This window comes from Bombus terrestris, chromosome 4 (assembly GCF_910591885.1).
Source record: "Bombus terrestris chromosome 4, iyBomTerr1.2, whole genome shotgun sequence".
In the NCBI taxonomy this organism is placed as follows: Eukaryota; Metazoa; Arthropoda; class Insecta; order Hymenoptera; family Apidae; genus Bombus; species Bombus terrestris.
The window spans coordinates 1820117-1842114 of record NC_063272.1 but is presented as its reverse complement, the minus strand read 5'-3'; the positions used below and the strand labels follow the sequence as shown (position 1 = coordinate 1842114).

General features: G+C 37.8%; 1 long non-coding RNA gene across 1 annotated transcript; it reads left to right on the top strand.

Annotated features, from left to right (window-relative positions):
• The first annotated feature begins 27 nt into the window (after positions 1-27).
• Positions 28-21372, top strand: LOC125384891. Its single transcript, XR_007223735.1, has 3 exons — positions 28-160; positions 300-453; positions 20868-21372. It is a non-coding gene; the product is annotated as an uncharacterized LOC125384891 (long non-coding RNA).
• The last annotated feature ends 626 nt before the right edge of the window (positions 21373-21998 follow it).

Genomic DNA, 21998 nt, shown 5'->3' with positions numbered 1-21998 from the left:
GGGGACGCCGGGTCGCAACGAGCCTCACAGTTCGACTGTGCCACCACTTCGACTGTGAACGCGATAGGAATTGGATCGTCTATTCTACAAAGCTCCTTTATCTTTTGCAACAATTACATTCGAATGTCTTTTCAAGCGCTAACGACATAATCGACGTTTGGTAAGCGATTAGTAACTGCGAATTCGTAGAATTCGTGGATAATTCTCGAGCTGTTTCGTGCGTACGCGATTTTAAGTGGCACGCAAACAGGTGCACCTATTCGCGTAACGCAAGAAATGTATCACGAAGGTTGTTGCAGGTAATATCCATCAACAGAGGGGACAATTCGGATGCACAATCTATGCCTATGACTGTGCAGTAGGGAGGGCATACTCTTCTCCACCACTTGTCTGGCGCCACTATTGTCTCCGAAAGCCAAGCTGTAAATCTTCGTTGCTTATACCGTTTTCTTGGTGAGTGTTAATTTTTTACTTATTCGATGGTATAATAATACCGTTATTACGAGGTAAAAATTTTTGGATGTGTGAGTTCTTGATTGAAGAGACGCTATTATTATTAAAAGTTTGAATATCACGCCACTAGCGAGGGAAACATAACACAGAATGATTCTTTCATTTGCTTACATTCGATTTGTTAATTTTACTCCTATTCTCCTTTTTAATTCGTAATTTAATTGTGAAGACATATGCTATGGAGCAATTTTTGTTACTTTTAGCATCGTTGCTTTATTTGTTAAGACTATTGAGCAATACGATCGTTTACTTTATTTACTGCCTTGTTTGCTATTATTTTACTTTTAAAGACAGGTATTTTGGAAATATAAACTTCTACATATTGGTATAATATTGATATACTTAAAAATGTCGTTTAGTGAATAGGAAAATAGGACACTAAAGGTTTAACTAATTGAAAACGATTTAGTTATTGAAGATAGTACTTGCTGAGCAAATGGATCGCGAAGTTGTCATAATGCTACAAATGATACACGCTTCAAAGAGAATTCAAAGTTTCCTTAAATTGTGATAACTTTTTGACAGTGAAGTACAGTTGTTACCTTGTGTGAGATAGAAAACTGCAGAATCGACTGGAAGTTTCTGTACGAGATATTGAAACATCGATTATGTTTTACGAGTTTTCCAAACAATATCGAATCGTTACATATTTCGTATAATTTCTGCTCGTCGTAAATTCGTAATAAAACGAATAATTTGATAACGATCGCAAATTTCTTCTTTTTTATTTCAAACTTATCTTTCTTATTTTCCCTGGCATAAAAATTAAAGTAATATTAACATATACATACTAACACGATATATACAAGGCGAGTTACTTGAGAGTTTGAAACGAAATATTTTTTATATTTTTAAATATATCGAAAAATGTTTCGGATAAAAGCTGAACTGAAATTCTGCGTGCAAAAATTATTAATTCACTTACGTCGAAGAAATATTAGTTTAACAGATATTTTAATTTTTATTTAGTGAAATTTATCGTACGAAAGACAAGCACGAAGACAAATACGAAAGTAGCGTCTTGTGTCTTTCCTTGTCTCTTATACCTAAAATATTTACTAAACTAATGGTTTTTCGATGCAAGTAGGTTAATAAATAACATTTTATAGAGAATTTTGAGCTGCATCGATTAATGTATTAAGAACTGTGTGATTCCATTTGAAGAAACAAAGTCGACCTTAGTACGATGGTTGCGCCACCACCTATAGAAAAGCTAGCAACGTCTAAATATGTCCTCCTTACAACCATCAAACTTTTATCCGAAGCATTTTTCGATATAATGAATAGTGTCGAAAATATTACGGCTCAAACCCTTGGCAAATCTTCGCATAGCCAATATATCTTCGAAATCGATTTTCTCAAGAATGAGCATTGGCACGCGGATGCTCCGTCTTACATTTTCGATTAATTTTTTTCAAGATCATCCTTTACCTTGCTCTTGCATAATTAAATAATTTGAAAATTTATAATAATATGTATATATAGAAATTTAATAGAAACAAATAGCAGGTGGACTTGTTAGATGGTCAGAAAATTATAGATTGTTATGTTTATGTATCGTTCGTATGACACGCTGTAAAAGTAAGAAACGATAATTATAAATTTATCGAAATATATTTATTATAAAGAGAAAAGAGAAACTGGCAGGGAAATATAGAGGAAAATTTGTTCGTAGGACGCTTCGTATTCAAGAGATTCCAAGATTGAAAATTTGCCTACCAAGTATACTTGAACTTGGCTCATTACGTGATAAATTAAAAAAATGTATTTTTCTTGAAAACAAAGCGTCTTGCGAATAAATTTTGTTCCACATTCTCAGTTTATTTTCACACGTAGAATTAGCCAGTCCAGAATTAGCCATGTTCTAGTACGCTTGGTAAATTTTCAAACGCGATCTTCTCGAAAATAAAGAATCCTGTATATTCGAATTTAAGTTGTCGAACGAAACCGATTTATACAAATCAAATGTATATCATCGAATATACAATTTGTTAAATAATACTCGTTTTAATCTGCTTATGAAAGATTATGATACACGAAGAACTTGTCGTTAGAATCAAATTATTTCTTTCGCTAAGCTTCGAATCTCAAAAATTTAACGTAGATATTTCCATCAGGTATTTTGGCATCGGAAGGAAAATTCCACGAACTTGAACCAATTTTTATTACTTTTCCGTCAAAACAATTCCCTGCTTCGTCTGATATTTATTAACGGATCATTCGTTTAAACTCGCGATTTGATCACATTGTGGCTGTTATAAATATTTTGAGGCTGTCGGCGATATTATGCTTCCCGTCGCTCCTGTACAAGTTTCATTCGTACCCGAATAAAGTTCCCAATTACACGACGTACAAGATCTCGTAAAGTTTTCTTAATTCGTTATCAGCCAACGTCGTACTTTTCGCGAGAAGAACTCGCAAGACTATTATTTCCGCTTTGCGAATCTATTTATCCGACGTGGGAATGTCTAAACTCTAACTAAAGCGAGAAAGCTTTCTTCACCGTATCCGTAGTCGTACAACGAACAATTTTATTTATGAATATCCGCCTTGACAGTTTGTCTAAAAGATGTTCGTCCTTCAATTTTGTTACAAACGCAAAACGTTTCTTTCTTCGCTTCTTTTCCAAATATTCCGCTCGTGCTTTTATACTTTAAGATAGCAGTTGCAGCAGTTAATGAAAAAAGTTGTTTGCAACTATACCTCGATTAAAATCGCTCGAGATATCGTAAGGTTCTTCTTGCATACGATAAATATTCGGTTGGCATCAATGTGATTGCGAATTTTGTCAATACCACCTAATGACAAAATCCACAATCGCTAAGTCGCCAACCCAATAATAGGCAAGCGTCTAATATTAAAAATAACAACTTATAACGTTGTTTTCTTGCAAATTCCGTTCGTTTTTCATTACCAATTTTCATGGTAGGCGGATCGTACACGATGAGGCGTGTATGGCGTTAGGTTGTCGTCGGTGATAGTAGTAGTTGCCGGCTGTAGATGTCGCTGCTGGAACGCTGCTAATTATTCTTTTTATTTTGATGCGTGGTAGGAAAATAGGATCACGGGCGCCGGGAATCGAACCCGGGTCCCGAACGTTCGAAACCTAGAGCGCTGACCACTTCGCTACCGTGTCCGTGTTAGTTAGTGTCGTGTAGCGGTATTTGTTGTCGAGTGCCGCTACAACTATAATAACGTGGAGAAAACGTGAAGGGTAATCGTTTTACTAACTCGTTGCCTTAATTGGTTTACCTTAACTATGTTGGCTGTGTCAACCGATGATACGGGTTACGCTTATTTCATTGTTCACGCAACACGGTATAACGGTACATATCTGGAATCTGCATAGATGATTAGGGATGAATGTTATGGAAATTTCCAATCTAAACAACCCAGTCTTCAATGAGCATCGATCGATCGCATTTTAATGTCGTTAATTACGCGCAATTATATTAATGAAACTATCGTAAACTTTGTACAAATAAAAACAAAAAAGGATCAAGAAATTAATATTATTGTTACGATCGTTGCGCGCAAATATTACGTACAGTGGGTATTTTATCGTAAGAAGGAACATATTACTTTGTCCCAAAAGTTTCTTTCCTTTTATAAGGAAATTATTTAATTGTTAGTACATACGCATCTTCTAACGAATGGGAACAACTTCGAGTCACCGTAATCATCATATCGAATGGAGAAAAAAAAAGATCGAAAAATATATATATTGGAAACTTTGCATCTAAAATCTGATATTTATACGATCGTTATAGCACGTTATAGCATTATAGCACGAAATTTAATTTCTCTTCTTTTTCCGGCTTCCGTAAAACGATTGCGTCTAAAGGACTTTCGAAACTTAATTATCCCGGTTGAATCTTTAAAGTAATATACATGGACTAACTTTTCATTGAAGACACCGGTAAGGAAGAAAATCGCCAGGAACTGGTAATTATCGAGCCCTTCCACAATGAGTAGACGGTCAGTTTGTCTAACTCCTTCATTCAAGGATAGCGCATACTCGAAGTGTTTCCTACTCCGGGGACTGTTATTGAAATGCTTGGAATTGCACGTATAGTTGCGCAGTTATGCGTTTAAGGGCCATTTCTGTCATCTCGATTTTTTTATTATCGTTGCACACCACCTTGCATGATTTTAATAATATTTAGACAGAAGAAAAAATATGAATAAGTATTCTTGTTATTATTTGCGTTATTAAGTCAAAATGGAAAATACCTTCGGTTCGAACAGTTGATTTTAATCAACTTTAGTTGAAATTCGATTTGTACTTTGGAAATTTTAATCGGTTGCAGAATATATAATATTAGAATATATAATAACGGATATAATATGCAAAGTTAAATGTATTCTACGTCATTGTCATTATTGTTATCGTGATCGGAGAATAATATTTCAAAAGACATGACGAATATATGGCATAGAATTTGTATTATGAGAGCGAAATGGAAAATACTTTTAGTTCGAAGGTTTGATTAAAATTCAAATTTCATTATGCTTGACGAATTTCCATCGATCGTAGAATATACAGCTAAAACAGATGTAACATCGAAAGTCAAGCAATATTCTACTTTCTCGTTTCGCTTGTTATCGTCATGTACAGCCTCGTAATATTTTTAAAACCATAGGAAAACCATATAAATGAGATATAAATACGTAAGTGCGTTATTAAATCGAAATGGCAAGTACTTTCGGCTCGGATATCGATCAAAATAATATTGAGAGTGAAATGCAAGCTATGTGTATCACGCGTTATTTCAGCGCCAAGTTTCGGTGAAGTTGAACCGAAAAATTTGATTTCAACGCAAATCAAACGCTGGTTGGCCGTGTCAAACACATATCGCCGTATCCACTGTTTTGATCCGGTTATTTCATGCGTGATGACACATATGCAAAATTGAAAGTCCTTTACAACGTACGTACACAAGTGTCCCGTGTGCTTCTTATCTCTCCTTACGCATAAAACGCTATGTGTATATTTCGAAATATGAGAAACGGTTGATTTGCTGTACAAAGTGCAACGTCACGTGATTTTTATCGAAAGGTATAACCATACCAGATATAACGTTACAGAATAAAATACGTCGCGAAATACCATTACAGCGTGCTTGGTCTTATTTTCTAATCTTTTTATCCTAACTTATCCTAACTAACAAGCTCGTGCGTGTGCCTAGTAACGTAACGGTAGTAATACAGTTTTTACGTTCACTGGCATACGTAGCTTGCAACGTAGTATACTTTATGTTCAGACTGCTGGCCATAAACTCGATTTACAATAATTATCCTCCCTCTTGCCTTGTATTCTCGCTTAAACATACACACACACACACACACACACGCAAAACCTTATTTTTATTATTCTTTTATTTTATTCTTTTTTTGTTATTTTACCCTCAGTTGCGATACGTAAAAGATTCTTGTAATTACGCTCCATCTAAGTGTTAGCCTTATACCTCTAACGTTATAAATAAATTCTTAATATCGAATCGACATCGCAGAAAAGGTAAAATATGGAACAGTCACATCGATTAACAGAACAGAAATGTAGTTGTTCGTAATTATCGAGATCCGAGCATCAAATTGTTTGACTACTTGATGATCTTATTTGCGTAAATATACAAAGAAAGACAGACGTCTGTCTCAGTGTGGTTCCGATCGTTCGGGATCTAAATTCAGACCTAAAACTGTAGGTTCATTCTTCGCCATGAGTTTCATAAGACAGTCGCTAACGAGCTCGCTAACCGAAAGGTCTGCGACTGCGACCAAATGCTCTGGAACCGTATGACTTTTAAAACGATAAGGATCGACGACGACGAAGACTGAAAATGCGAAATATATATGTCGGCTGGACGATAGGATTGGGGGTGGAGGTGTTGGATGAATCTTGGTTGATATTGGCCATCGATGCGGTGTAACAATGGTAGAGTTTATTGGCACAAGTGAGTGGTATTACAGCGTTGGTAATTAATCACAATGTTAGATACTCGCGGCGCTATGACAATGGCCTCGGGTCCGGTAACGAATCCGCGGTCAACGGGATGTCGAACGTGTATACTTCGTGGAAGTCTAAGTTATATTCAGGTCGCCACAGAACAAGCACTACGTACCGGAGAATTACTTGTATCGTCGTTAAAATCGTACGATAGAGTGTCTCTCCATCACGGTGACGCTGTCGAGGAAAACTACGATGGGTGTGTCTAAGGGCACGAGATCATCGGATTCGTGGAGAAAAGTCTTCATTCGGAAAGTGAGGGAAATTGGAGTTACTTAGTTGGAGGAAATAGGGGAAGGGTGCTAGCCGCCCTTAAGAGAAAGTCGCCATCGGGCCGCGTCGTTCGTGAGAAAAATAGACTTCTCCAATTTTCCCGTAGTTGGAACAAAGGTTGTTTGTCGGTTTGAAGGACTTTCGTTAAATAGATCTAAAGATTTATAGCGGGTCCTCGGGCTAGCCGAACATGTACTGTGGAGACGCATCAACATCTGGTAATCGTCTTACTCGAAGCATAGTCTGCGTGTGGCGAGCCACGGGACAGAAACCATTGAAACGTTTACCATCGTTACCATCGTTTACCATCGTATAGAGTTACTTCCTGCCTTGGTTAAACAAAACGTTCATCCCCTTGACCGCGACTACGTTCGGCGACTGGTTGTCGCCTCGAGCCCGAGCTCATTATCATAAATCTCGAATAAGTACAGTCGGATCGAATGACAACGGCTTTCTTAATACGGCTATGGTGAAATCTAAATTACGGTACTAGGTGTCTTCACAAAGTTCCGAGGGGAAGGCTCCGGTGCTCTTTCATCTCCGACATATATATAATGCGTTCGTTTAATAACGCACGCACATTCGTACGGTAAATACGTGAGGTTATTTGGTGCAGGATGTGTAGATGTTTAATAGTATATTTATTAACAATTCTCGTTTTTCCGACTCTTTACGTACAACTCTTGATTCAACAAATGTTTTCTTAATCCGATTCGTTTCTTTTTGTCGCCCTTTAATATCCCCACGACGCACGCGATTGGTGGGCGTCCGTGACCGTTGTCACGTAACAACGGTCGCGGACGCCTACCAACCGCGTGCGCAGTGGGGATATTGAGAGACGACAAAAAGAAAGGAATTTAATTTTTCCAACGTCATTTTCATCCGTGACCGTTTACACGTGGCAATGGTAGCGGACGCCCACCAACCGTGTGCGCAGTGGAGATATTGAGAGGCGACAAAAAGAAAGGAATTTTCCTTTTCGAACGTCCTTTCGTCCTTGACCGTTTACACGTTGCAATGGTAGCGGACGCCCACCAACCGTGTGCGCAGTGGAGATATTGAGAGGCGACAAAAAGAAACGAATTTTATTTTTCCAACGTCCTTTCGTCCTTGACCGTTTACACGTGGCAACGGTAGCGGACGCCTACCAACCGCGTGCGTAGTGGGGATATTGAGAGACGACAAAAGGAAACGTATTTTCGTTTTCGAACGTCATTTTCGTCACGCCTTTTTCCAAATATTCGGCGGAGGGATTGTAGGGATATCAATGACTGGTTAGGCCTATTGGCACTTACGCTTCGATGTTATACTTGTATCGACGAAACCGTTGGAAAGTTTTGTTATCGCAGCTACATACGTAAGTGTGTAACACAGATTAACGATCGTACCTGATTAACACTAACTCTTACCAAATCTGACAAAGTCAAATGACGAGTTTGAAGGTTTCGTTTAAAGTTTCATTTAAAATTGTACATTAGTCGTTATTTTTCTTCTTCTTTTTTTGTTCATTCAACTTTATGTAAATTCCCGTATTGATAAAAATTGAGAAATCGAAAAATATAAGAATGTGCATAAAGATAGACGAACGAAATGAATAAGGGCAAATGCACAATTTTAAATAAAATTTTCTATGTCGTTTCACCGGGCTTGGTAAGATTAGCGTTGAACAAGGACAAAAGGCGCCTTTAAACGTCTAACACGGCATTCTCTTCTCATTCTCATATCGCATCCATTTACACGGTAACGTACGACTCTCGTACTCTGTATCTCTATATCTTTATGGTTATTCCAGACAATGCCAACAATAGAAAGAAAGATTGGTTGCTGACGGCTCGTAACGTATAGCTGGAAAAGTTAGAGTTGCAGAGAGCAACTTGTTAGAGTAGCGGCAATATGGAAGTTGTACTCGCATAGGTAAACTTGGCCATGTAGAAGTCTGGGCTGGGTTAGATCGTGTTCTAAACTCGAGTTACAGAGCTAAAATAACGTATCCGGACGTGTAGATGATTCGAGTTAAAGCAAGCTTTATTTTCACTTATAGGAGGCAGCGAAACGAAAGGAATCAAAGAAAATTGTTGCAGCCTCGTGCAGATTTTGAAGTCATAAGGGGCTCGATCGTAAAACAAAATTCGTCGAACGAGCGGGTATTCTATTTACCTGATAAAGTTAAATATTATCGCCCGCGCTACAAAAGAAAAAATCTATTATCCATTTGTTCCTATCTCCACCATTTACATACACCGTTTTTGCAACGGTAAAATTCCTTTGCAAACCATTTTTGAACGAAAACTACGAACAATGTTTTCCGCGTTACTCTGACGCGCTTTTAATTCGCCTTTGTCGCTTTTGTCGCAGCCGCTAGCATTGAAATACGTGTCGCGGAAAGGTCGTAGTTGAAGCTGCGCAATAGTAAACGAAAAAAGGCGCGATATCGGTTCATGTTGTAGGCGATTCGGCATAAACGCGTGGGAGAGATACCCTGCAACGATTGCCGTGCTTTATTAACTAGCGTAGAGAAGTTGAAAGCGAGAGAAAATTTCAGTGACATCGATGAACACCAGGCGGTATGGAATACGGGTCACGCTTATCCCGGGCATCGATTGGAATTACTCGCACGAGATACGACCACGGATAAACGTTTCGAGGAACTTTTCCGTTGTTCCCAGCGTCGTCTCCTCCGACTTGCGAAATCTTTCGTACTTTTTCCGTCGATGTAACGAGCGTAGTTTCGGTCCAATTGGAACAAGGGTCAAAGAAAGGAAGCGAAATTGCTTTTTGACTCTCGATGGCTCGCTAAATCGCGACCTAGCAAACAACGAATCAGCTTACGCGGAAATGCTGCATTTATGCATAAGAAGCGCGCAAGCCAATTTTTTCGAAGATAACTACGTTCAATTAGCATAGAAGTAATATCGTAAGGTCGGAATTTTTTTCCTTTTTATATAAAATGAAAACTGGTATTTTTAACGAGACTTTGTACTCGAGCAGAAAGAACGAGATTGGTTGTTGGTTGAAGTAGCAATAACGATGTGACGATATCATCATTCGTTCGTTTCACTATTAATTTGGTGACGTTTTAACGACCAGGTATACCGGTTTCATGTTCTGTGCGAAACAATCAGATTGTGACGCGTATACGTGTGGGAAATGTTTAAAGATTCGGAAGATAAAAGAAGCGAGTAATAGAATTTAAGGATGCATAGAATTCACAGAATATGCAACGATATATAGGACATTCAAAGTATAATCTTCGTTAGGATATTTAAAAAGTACGACAAATATCTGTCCGGGTTTTAACACTTTAGTGTGACCGTAAAAATATAAATATTCGTATATCCACAATGTAAATATAAAAATTTCAAATAATATTTCTAAGTGATGTGGAATAATCGACTAGGAAGTAACAGTCGAAGACTGTTTGATGTACCCTTCTTGCGTGTCAGTATTGTTTCATAAAAATGAATTTAAAGGAAACTATTTGGAAATTGAGGTGGAAGATACCCTAAACTACGATAAAAAATACACACGTACACACTATTTATACATACGTACTGAGAGTGTTCCAAGGATGAAATGTTAAACAGCGTTGAATATTAAAACTATTTTAAAAATTAGAGGAAAATTAAGCCAGCTTACTGCTATTACTATTAGGACCGAGTATTAAGAACCAGATGTTACTAATCAGATGAATAATGAATGAACGAACAACGCAACGACAAGAACAAATTCTTTTTTTCGAATAAAGTCATCACACACACGCGCGCTTGTACGTTCACCTGAAGTATATAATAATTTATTATATTAATTAATAAGCCTATATACTCTACAATGATATAATTAGTTAATCGTTGAGCGTGGTATCGCAGGAAATGCGTGGACGAAACGTGCAAGTGCATGTTTATGCTCGAACGAGAAACTAAGTTTATCGAATAGTTGAAAATATTCCGCGAACCTATTCCATAGAATTAAATAAAACGTGGCTTTAAACGTTATAAAATTCCTTCTTCTTCTCGTCTATTCGATTTAAATCCGACTTTTTCGCGCCTTCTTCTCGAACGACAGTAAATTAGAGTTGGAAATATTTAACGTCTCAAATAAATAAATAAATAAAAACTAATCGAAATTCTGGATTGCGTGATTGTGGGAATAATTTTCCCAAGTATTGAAAATTCAGGCAACATAAAGAGCTTAATACGTAAAGATCGAAAGAATGATCGAAAAGTAAAATAGAATTACCTGTCTGTATTATTTATTCCCGAAACTAATGAACTAAATAGAAAGCGAATGAAGGTGAATTTCCTTTTGAAATTTTATCTCGCATGGGCAAATTACTCTATACTTTGTAGTACGTATACAGGAAATTCAATTTTCTTTTAAATGCAGTGCACGTAACCTCTGGTCTATCGAAAGGAGAAACCTACCTGAAGAGTTCAATTCTGCCATGTGATATTTAGACTCATTCCTCTTTCATACATTTTTTCTATATTTCCATTTTAACCTCGTTTCTCCTTTCTCCGCTACCGATAATTTCGCGTTTCTGTCTCCTCCAATGTTTCATCTGTCCACGATCTGTGCAGTGTACGGGTGTCTCGTAGAATTTGAATTTCAATGCGCCCACAATGAGTTACCTACCTGCGGCTTGGAAATTATTTTTCATCGTCCTATTCGAGAGAGTTTACGCAATAGGTAAATTTCGTTTGTTTCGATAAGTCGGTTAAATTAGAAGCGATGCATAATAAAATACGGGTAAAATGTTTCGGGCGAGAAAGACTCCGTGGAACAGCGATTAAGCTTTCGCGATTGCATGTAGATTCGATGACGAACTCGAAGATTCTTTATATCGAATAACTTTTGAAGCCACCATCTATGTTTATTTGTTAAGATTCAGATTCAAGTGATCGACCATTTCTGATTTCAAAGAGATGGCTTGGCTTTCTTATTTAGAAGTTTTACATTCGATCTTATGTACGAAGGGAACGTGAATCTTTATATTACTGCAGGGAAAGCTTGAAAGTTGGGGAAAAGGTAATTTCGTATTCTACATTCACCTTTGTTCAATTCATTTCTATGTAAATCATTCCGCGACACAGATAATCGCAATAGAAAAGGACTGAAACTTCGATAAAAACAATGTCCCGACAATCCGATAAAAATTGTCTATGCAAAGATATTTAATGTTTTCCACGCCTTTCCTCGATCTAATGTTTGTTATCTAATTTTCTATTCGTGCATTTATTCTTCAGACTCGACGAAAAGATTCGCGGACATATATACACGTGGTTTCACGAAATTCTCGGGAAACCGTTCAATTTTCCAATCGTCAGAAAGATTCAGTCATTGATATGAAAATTGGTTTTGTTCCGCTTTCGAAATTTTTCAATTCGTCGTACTCGGGTTTATGAATCCGATTGGTCTGCCCCCAACAACCTTACGACGAATCGCTCGCTAGGAGACGCCTCCATAGATGTCGGTAGAATTCGTCCAAGTCAAAAATATCCGTGGATCGTCTATCCCCTGCGGAGCAAAACAGATTTCAAGAAAATTTTCTCCGCCCATTATCCAGCAGCGTTTCGTCTTAATGAACAGTTCAAAAGACTATTAATCAGAGGATACGCCGCACGAAATCCTTTTTACGATCCGTCTCACAGTTTGCTAACCGTCGCCAGTAACAAACTCCAATCTGTTCCACAATCAACTCTAATTTCAAAGCAATCTCCACGCTAATTTCATTTTGGCATTCTAAATCGTATCTCGAAATGGAAATCACGTCCGAATACCCGGAAGATATAGTTCGCGGATCATCTCCGCGGGAAACATCGACTTTCTTTATTAATTCGTGATTGAGACTGATTTGTGTGGTTCGCGTGCTGTAATTCTCCGTATGTGCGTATAGCGCACGCGTGTGTGCGAGATACGTGACGGGGGAAAAAATGTGTGGGCGAATGGGAAAGACAGGGGTGGAAAAGAAATGTAGACGCCCAGTGGTTGCAAACAGTATCCGTACGTCGGTGTATTTACTGCTTCATCTACGTTGGCGGATAAGGTGAGGCAGCTTCAAATTGATACATCACGAATTTTATTAAGTTTTCTTCTTTCTAAAATTTGTTCAAAATCGTCGACGATAGTCGTCTATTCTGTGGCACGTACGTGCCGGTGGCTGTGAAATTGCAGCAAGTCGTATACGATGGAGGACGAGAGGAAGTTTAAAAAAAAAAAAAAGGATAAAAGAAACGCGACAGTTTTAGAAAAAAAGAAAAGTTGTAATTGATAAGAAGAATTGGATTGCGAACAAGCTTGATACGGATGACTGTCTTCAACGTTGTTGGTGATGAAAGTCGCAATTAGTACGTAAGGTGCAGTTATCGTACACAGTTTTGTGAATTTTAAACTTCCCTTCGATCGCCGCTGTATCTCGTTTTTAGACGCGTTTCGACGTTCGACGTTCGGCGTTCGAGCGCGTTAAAAAGTATTTTTCCGACACGCAATAAAACGTTTCGTAAAATATACGATCTTCTAAAGTGAGATTTACGCGTCGTACAATTTTACGAGCAGTTTGTTCGAAAATGTGCCTCTTAAATGCTTAAATCACTTGCACTATTTTTAGAATTAATCGTATATTCTAGCTGCCGACTTACGATAATAAAAGATAATGGATTTTGTTGAAAAGACAACTGAGAAACGAACAGATTTATTCTTTTTATATCGCATATATGTATTGTAATTTTGCATCATTACATTGTTACATTCTCATCTTCTTCGATAATGAAATTTTCTGTTCCGTACGCTTCAAAGGCTCCAAGGTATTTCGTGGTTCGATGAAACGTAGAATATAGCAGATCCATCGTGTCTTTACATTTTATCTTTTATCACTGACCTCTCACCTGCATATAATGTGGATTATAACGTTATTTCAGCATCTGCCTTTTCAGCGAAAGGTGCAAAACGCGAAACTCCTCTTCGAGATCCATCGATGTTTCCATAAAATATTTTGTATGGGGTATTACCATACACGACACTTTAAGCTTTATAAACAACGTTTTCTCACTCAGTTACATCATACGAGTTGCGCCATTGCCAAATGTTAGGCCGACATTAATAAAATTACAAGATAAAACAGTCGTTTCGTTGCAATTTCATTCTACGTTATAACAGCCACACGTACTCCGTGTTTGACGAGTATACTCGTCACCGTTTACCTTTTGCGACACATTCTAGGCACACGCTTTCAAAGAGATCTGGAAGAGCTGATTAATCGTATCATAAATTCACTTATCACTCTTTTATCGCTTTTTATCGAGCAATTATCACAATTTATTAATCACTGACAATTAGTCGGCTAAATGGTAACATGGACCGTTAGCATGGAAACGTAGAAGCATTTCAGCGTTCGCTGCGTACACGGGATTTATCGAGAAAAATACAAGTAGAGTAGAAATGCGTTTATTGAAACAAAACTTTAATTAACGCCCAATTAACGGAACGTTTGCTGGTATTATTCGAGCAAAGAGCGATACGTAGCGAGAAAAATTGGTAAGCTTCCATTATACGAACTCCAATTATATAAACTGTTCTCGTTTCCTGACAACTTTAGATAAATCGTCTTCCGCCGTATTTGTCGAACGCGGTTTAACATCCGCAGCGGTCTCTCTGAATCCCGTAAAAACTGTGAAATGGAAGAAACGCATTTTGATCGTTCGCCTATGCAACAGAACGAACGTTTCTACGTCGCTTTTCTTATTAAATGGTTTCGTAGAAAGTATTACGTGTTTCGTAGTATAGAGCCTTTTAATACAGTGAAAATACGGTCAGTTTGAAAAATCTGCGTACATCTCTTGGATAGAAAAAATATTTTCTACGTAAAGACGCAGGCAGAGAGGCGTGTGCAGTTGTTTAAGCTGTAAGCTGTTTGATAAATGTATTTTTAATATCTTTCTCGATAAATCCTCGTACATAGAAATACTCCGAAATGCTTTCACGTTTCTCTGCTAACGATTGATATTACATTTAGCTGACTAAAAGATTATGACGCGTCAGAACGCCTAGCGTTGCAGCGCGTGAAGTAGATGCGACAGGAACACGTTTACGCGTATACGGTAATAACTCTTAGTTAAATATCAACGTTTTCCTGACTTATCGCTCGTACGCAGAGACGAGCTCTGTCACGAAGCTGATCCTCGCTTTAAATTCTTACGTACTTCGACGATATGATTATTTAACGGGGTGTCCTGAATTAAAATGTTCTAAAACAACGTCTTTTTGTGATTTTTTTTTTTTAGAAGGGAAAGAAAGAAACAAAGTTATTGAATTTTGAGGTGTGGCTTTATATATATTTAACGAATACAACAAATTTTTTTTAATGTTAACAAAAAAATTATATCAGATTTCTAATCGTTTTCAGTCGGCGTGAAAGATTCACCTCGTAATTCTTGACTGAAACGGAAAAACTAGAAAGGATTAAATTATTATATATTTTTCTTCTCGATGAACTAAAAAAGTTTGTCAAAAAGTTGATTTAGACAATTGTTATAGCACCTTGAAGTTTATTCTTTCTTTTTAAAAAACACATTTTTTTATTTTCCGCCTTCTTTTTTTTTAGTCCATCGAGAAGAAAAATATATAATAATTTAATCCTTTTTTGGTTCTTCGTTTCAGTCGAGGATCACGCCGATTGAAAAATGCAGCCCATGAAATAGACTTAGAAATCTGTTATAATTTTTCTTTTACTTTAAAAAGAAATTTTTTGTATTCGTTAAATATATATAAAAACATAGCTCAAAATTCAATAACTTCGTTTCTTTTTTTCCTTCTAAAAAAAAATCACAAAAAGACGTTGTTTTAGAAGTTATTAACTTGCGATTTATCGTATATTTCATCTGTTGAAGTAACTTTATGAAAAATTCTACATCTTTATTTATGTATATCCATGGCCTGGAGATTGCTATTACGCAGATATATTGCAAATAAGGAGCGGCGCATATTATCCTACCCTTGAACGTATATTATGTTCTGGGTTGCAAGGTCTAGGAACAAAGAAACTAATAAACAGATTTCTCTTTATGCTCCCTGTAGCCTCTAGCCAAAGCCAGAAGCTTACCTTTTTTGGTAATATTCTTTTGCCATAAATTTATGAACGTGCTCCCTGTCGTTCCATTTTCTAGTAATACTAAAAGATTAAGGATCTGAATCAGTATTATATTATATTTATACCTTTAATCATTTCAGTATACTTTTCTATTACAAATTCATCCACTCGTTCTTCGATCAGTCAACGTCAAACTCAACATCATTCAAAACACGAATTAAACGACGAACGAGAAACGCCAGTTCTACGAAACATAGAAAAATAGAAACATTCCGATTTTTCTGATGAAACGTTATCGTTTCGAGTCAGGTGTTTCCGCTCGATGTGTAACATTTTTTACAATTGAAAGTGAAATTGTCGAGCATCGTTGAAAAAAAATTTTACGTTGCAATATGTACGAGCAATTTCAAATAAACGCAGTTTATATTTTAATCGATGAACGGAGGCTCGATCTCGAGAACGTTTGTCGAAATTAATATTTGTAATCGTGGATTTCAATAATCCGATTTTACCTGATCCGAAATACCTGATGGAAAAGAACTTAGTGGTAAAATATTGTTTTGTCAAACGAGAGGCTCTCTTTAAGTTTCAATCATATCGGCTACTTCGATTTCTTTAGGTGACTTTGATATTAACCCTTTCCACTCCGAATTTTATTTCAATTTCGTTACCAGCAGCTCGCAACGCTTTTAAATTCAATTTGAAATTTACTTTGACTAAAAAAGAAGACAATTTAAATAAACAAAGGCAGAAACAAATTCATTTAAATAGCAGTTTTATTCACACTATTGTCGTACCTTGTAATTTTTAAGTGTATGGTATATCTTGGAACAACTTCCAGGATGCAATCCTGGCTTTTTTTTCGCGCATTTCACAAAAAAAGGTGGGTCTGAAAGAATGTCTAGTGCGACTCGACAACGGAGTTCCTGAGGTAAAAACTAATGTCGAGTCACACTCCACACAGTTACAATACAAAGGGTTAAATATGCCATGTATCGTTCGTGTACATACATAATTTTCTAATGTAATTTGATTAAATCCGCATGTTGCACGGTTGCACTTGATTGTCCGTGCGTTAAACCACCAAGATCAATTTACTGTCGGTATCGACATTAGTATTGACATTGCTAGTATTACGCTTGACGCTGTACGCCATCAAGATCATGAAAATCTATTTCGTCTATTTTTTGACATATGCCATGCAATTTCACTCCTTATCGATATATTTCAATTTAACTTTATTCCAACTTGATCGTGATGTTTGAAATTAGAGAAAAACGTAAAATAATAAACAGAAAATAATTCTAGTAGTTTCTTACAGTAATTTTCTAAAACGATGCTACGCAATTGATAGAAATATATAAAATAACGCGTAGGGCAACTGCTGTATCATTTTACCGTGTTGCTGATTTTATCGATATAGACGTAAATTCGAAATATCAAATACCTTGACAGGATATTCGACCGGTGATCAAGCTCCTATAAACTCGATGGTATAAACTCTTGGTAAATTATATCGTAAGCATTAAGAATTTGCTATAAATCGTTCGTCGTGCCGTAAAACGTATCAGTTACAGAGCTGATAAAATTTTTCCATCGACGAACGAAATAGACACGCGAATATTTATTCACTTGACCGTGTAACGCTGGCAATTTGCAAGTCGTGCCAAATCCGCCGACACGGTTTTGCCTCTTTCTCGCCATAAAACGCACGTGTCAAGAGATTCGTGTGACAATCGATTGCGTTGCTCTTGCTTGGTGATGTTAATCGTAATTAGAAATATGCGCGCACGAATAAATTTGCAAATAAAGCCGCGAGCAGCTTGCAGCTTGCAATTTCCGTTCCGTCGGGCGATACTGCGCGAACAAATCAAAGAGGACAACAGAGTCTCATAAACAAGCGAATCTGCTAAACAAGATCTAAAATGTTAAAAACACGTCGCTGATGGCCACGAGTGGTTTACTGCATATCGAAACTTTAAACTACGTTTCTAATTCGCGAGATGCGCGGGTTACTCGTGAAATAAACGAGATATAGTGGAAACTCATTGTCTAACTCTTAAATTTTTGCGTTTGCACGCGAAAATTTTATCCGTCGCTCGACCCTTGACCCAGACTAGTCGACCAAACTCGCTCAATCGATCCGTTTGTACCGTAACTACCCTTAGGTAACACGAAAACAGAGGTCCTTGTGTCCCGGAGTACCACAGCACAGCTATATGCCTGACGATATACGCGTTAATAAGCTACGACCCATGCGCATTCTTGAACCCAATAACAGGATAGTTGCGTTCATGCGTAACATTAACATTCGTCATTTTTTCGATCAATTTACTTTATCCAATTCTATGGGATTTACGTTGCAACTATGAAAAGAATTTGCGACTGTTTAGTCGGTATTTTTCTTCTTGCTATTTATTACTCTTCCACCTTTTTTTTCTTTTTGTACGTGAAGAAATCCTCATGAACACTCCGCTGCTGCTAATAATCGGTAACAGTAGAGTAGTGTTGGACTCTTACCGACTAAAATTTCACGATGATCATTCTACGCGTACGACAGGAGTGCTCCAGGAACCTCTCATGAATTGTCTTCAGTTGCACCCTTTTCCGTCGTCCTCTTATTCGAGCCAATCCTAACAATTCTCCGACTGTTGAATTTGATGCTAGGGAGGGGGGGCATTGCCCCTAGCGTTATCCCCTGTTTTAGTCGTGGGTCCGTTGGGACGGCGATGAAGCGGTTCTAGGGCCGCCTGACCGCCATCCCCCTGCATGCGTTATCCTACAAGGGTGAGAGTTCTTCTTTCTCTCCCTTTCTGCTCGCTCGCAAAAGAGGCGGACAGCCTCGTATTCCTATGGTTCGCTCTCAACATCGTTTCTAGAATCGCCGAGGGTGTGTCAATCTTTCACCTATGACGTGCCGCAGGGAGTAGCTGTGTAGCTCCCACGCCGGACAAAGCTCCAGCGCGTGCTGCGCCGTGTCCCTGCCCTCCCTGCTTTTTAAAATTCGCGATTTAAGATTTATATTAATTTATATTATATTTAAAATTTTCGCGATTCAACGTTCAAATTGAAATCTTTTTCGTTCTTCATTAAGTTAAGATTACTAGAAAATAATCGTAAATGCTGCTTTATAATCATATAATTCAAGTTAGAAGTGTGCACATACCTTACTATTATATATAGAATGAGCAAATACTGTTTACTAATATCTTCTACACGTTTCAACGATATATTCTGGACGTTTTGCTTGCGACGAAATAACGAATGCGACTGGTTTGTTGAAATAAACGAAGCCTTGTTATAATGCGTTGCTATCAATTGCGCCACAGTGGCCTCCCCTGACAACCAATAAGATAAATGGTCCATTGGGGAAGAATGTTGTCTTACATCGTCATTTTATTATTATTTTGCCATTATATGCTTGGAACAATAAAAATATTCCCGTGGCGTGCTGAGTGAAACATGTGATTTCGGCGTGTCAGTCAAAGTGTTAAGGAAATTGAGCTACTTCGTAGTAATACGTCGAACTATTTTCTTTTAATTACACAACTTCCGTTTGTGTCTTGAAGTTTCGTAATAGACCTCCGTGGCCTGTCCGTGGTCCGTCGTGTTGATACGTCTTTTGGATATTCTCACACTGAGTTTCACATCTTGTACGTCTGTACGTTGTCAAAGTTTAGGCGCAGCGATAGTACAAGTAGTTAGAGGTACGTTCGAAGGTGAAGTTCAAGTTTCAAGCTTCGAGCGTAGATGTTCAGTAGGAGAGACGCGAAGGTCGTTGGTTGAAAGAGTAGACCATGGACGTAAACCAAGGAGAAACGTAACTGAAATTCTGTGCTACCCAGGAGAGCGAGGATGATGGGAAGCGAATATAAAACAAACATATAGGTTGCTGGTAAACTCGAGGGAACAATAACTCGCCTCGTTCGCGTCAATGTCGCTATTGGTACGCGGTTATTCCGCTTTTTGATCCTCGAATTGAATTAACGCGAAATAGCAGCTGAAAGCCTTTGTGATTGACGTGACTTTGAATAACAGCGAACAACAAAAATTCGATGCGACGCTCGAGCGCGTGGCAATGGGAGCAGAGGACGCAAATACGTCAACAGCGGTGCAATTTAACAATTCGAATGTGGTGAAGTGCATGGAAACCTTTAATCCGAAAAATAACAAAGAAATAACTGCTGTCGATTCTCGAGCGGCGTCATGGACCGTCAGCTCTATCGATAGCGTCCGTCGCGAAACAGCAGTTTGCGTATTGTTCGTTGATAAAATATCCGAGTATCGATTATCGTCCAACCCGGCGCGGCAATCTTTGACCCGCGGCCGGCATTATTGTCCAATTATTAGAAGAATTCGAGAATCGACGCAGCTTCCTATTGGCTTTGTTCGAATTCACATCCAATTCGCGGAATTAATTGGATTCAATTCTTCAAACGTATCTTCATTTACCTTCGATGTGCGAACGAGTTTCGCAACGTGATGGAACGTACCTTGTGCTACTTCGTTTATCCCAACAGACACAAAACAGAACGATTCTATCGATCAACGAGGATGAGGTGCCTTTATTTCTTTTTTTTTTTTTTTTTTTTTCCTCCTCGGTTTGAGCAGAGTAAAAACAGTGCGCGTAGAGTGCGTTTTGGCACTCGGTTCGGGGATTGGCAATCCATTAACGCTTCTCTGGTTCGTGTTGTTGCAGTTGTTTGCGATTTAAAGTGATTCGAGTTATCAAGCGACGTATAGTTTGACGGCATAGCCTGTACAGCTCTTAACGTACCAAGCTAAGAGTTCTCGTAGAAATCACCTCGAGTGCCAAGAAACAAGTTTTTTCGCCAGCAGGAGAAAACTTGATGTAGTTCAGCCTTAACATATTCCAGATTCACGAACGAGGGAAGCGTACGGGTAGAGAGGCGTGTGTGTGTGTGTGTGTGTCGGCTGTTACTTGCAAAGGATCGACCAATGTTTATTGAAATTTGTATTCTTTTTTTACAGAAACGACGTTGCGACACAACCTTCCAGTGTTAGTGGCAGCTTATTCGGTAAGGGAAATCACAGTTAAATTTCATAATACGGTATTTTTATCGGTACGTAGAACGTTCTTCGGTAAAACATCAAAATTATTCAATTTTGCAATTTACAATGTTTTCTTCGCACAAGTACCCTTCAAGTAAATTTATTAATTTACTGCAGAGATTACTCGCGTGTTTTTATTCTTCGAAAGAATTGCAAATTAAGCGTCTAACGCAATTTTACGTCGTGCATATTTATGCGCAACTGTAATACGAATTCAGAGGTTCGGTAAGGAAAAAAAAAAATGAAAAAATAATGTGTATTCTGTGCAACCACGGAGAGAGAAATATCCGTTGAACAACCAGTTTGTGAAATATCGTTTGAATTTTTTACCGAATAACTTGCTGAAAATAACGTCAATTGTTTTAAAATTAATAAAATTTGTATTCCATGCAAAGATATTAAACCGATAGAAATGCCGATTTTATCTTGACGTTTTCCATTATTTTCAAAACAACTTTCTCGACATTTGTAGCCTGACCTTTTACGGTACACAGTTTAACCTTTATACGGTAACGCACTGTCGTAGAACGTATTTCGCGTCGTATAAGAAACAACAGAGAATAGATTTTCTGTTCGAAAACAATGAAAGAGATTTAATAAAAACAGTTTTATTATCGTGCAGGTACGAGAGACTTTTATCGTGAAAGCTATTTCACGAACATATTTACCATGGTGTACAAAACGGTGGAAAATTCAGGAGATAATTTCCACGAAAAAGAGATATATCACGTAGAAACGTATCATCGAGAAATATATATTAATTATCGTTTGTTTTAATAAATAATTAATAATTCAATTACGATACGCTTATGGTCGATTACAACTCATTCGAATACCTCGTAATGATTTAAACGAAGACGTTTAAAAGACATGCATTGCTCCTTCTATCAGCTCGACCATCGTTAAGATTCTCTGAAAAAGATCATTCCGCGAGTATAAAAAATTACCTTCGTTAAGTCCACACCGTTCATCAAGTCCGTTAAGAAGTTCATCCTCCGAGGAAATGTTTAAGGCAGGGGATCGAGGCAAAGCGTTCGATGAAAGGACAAT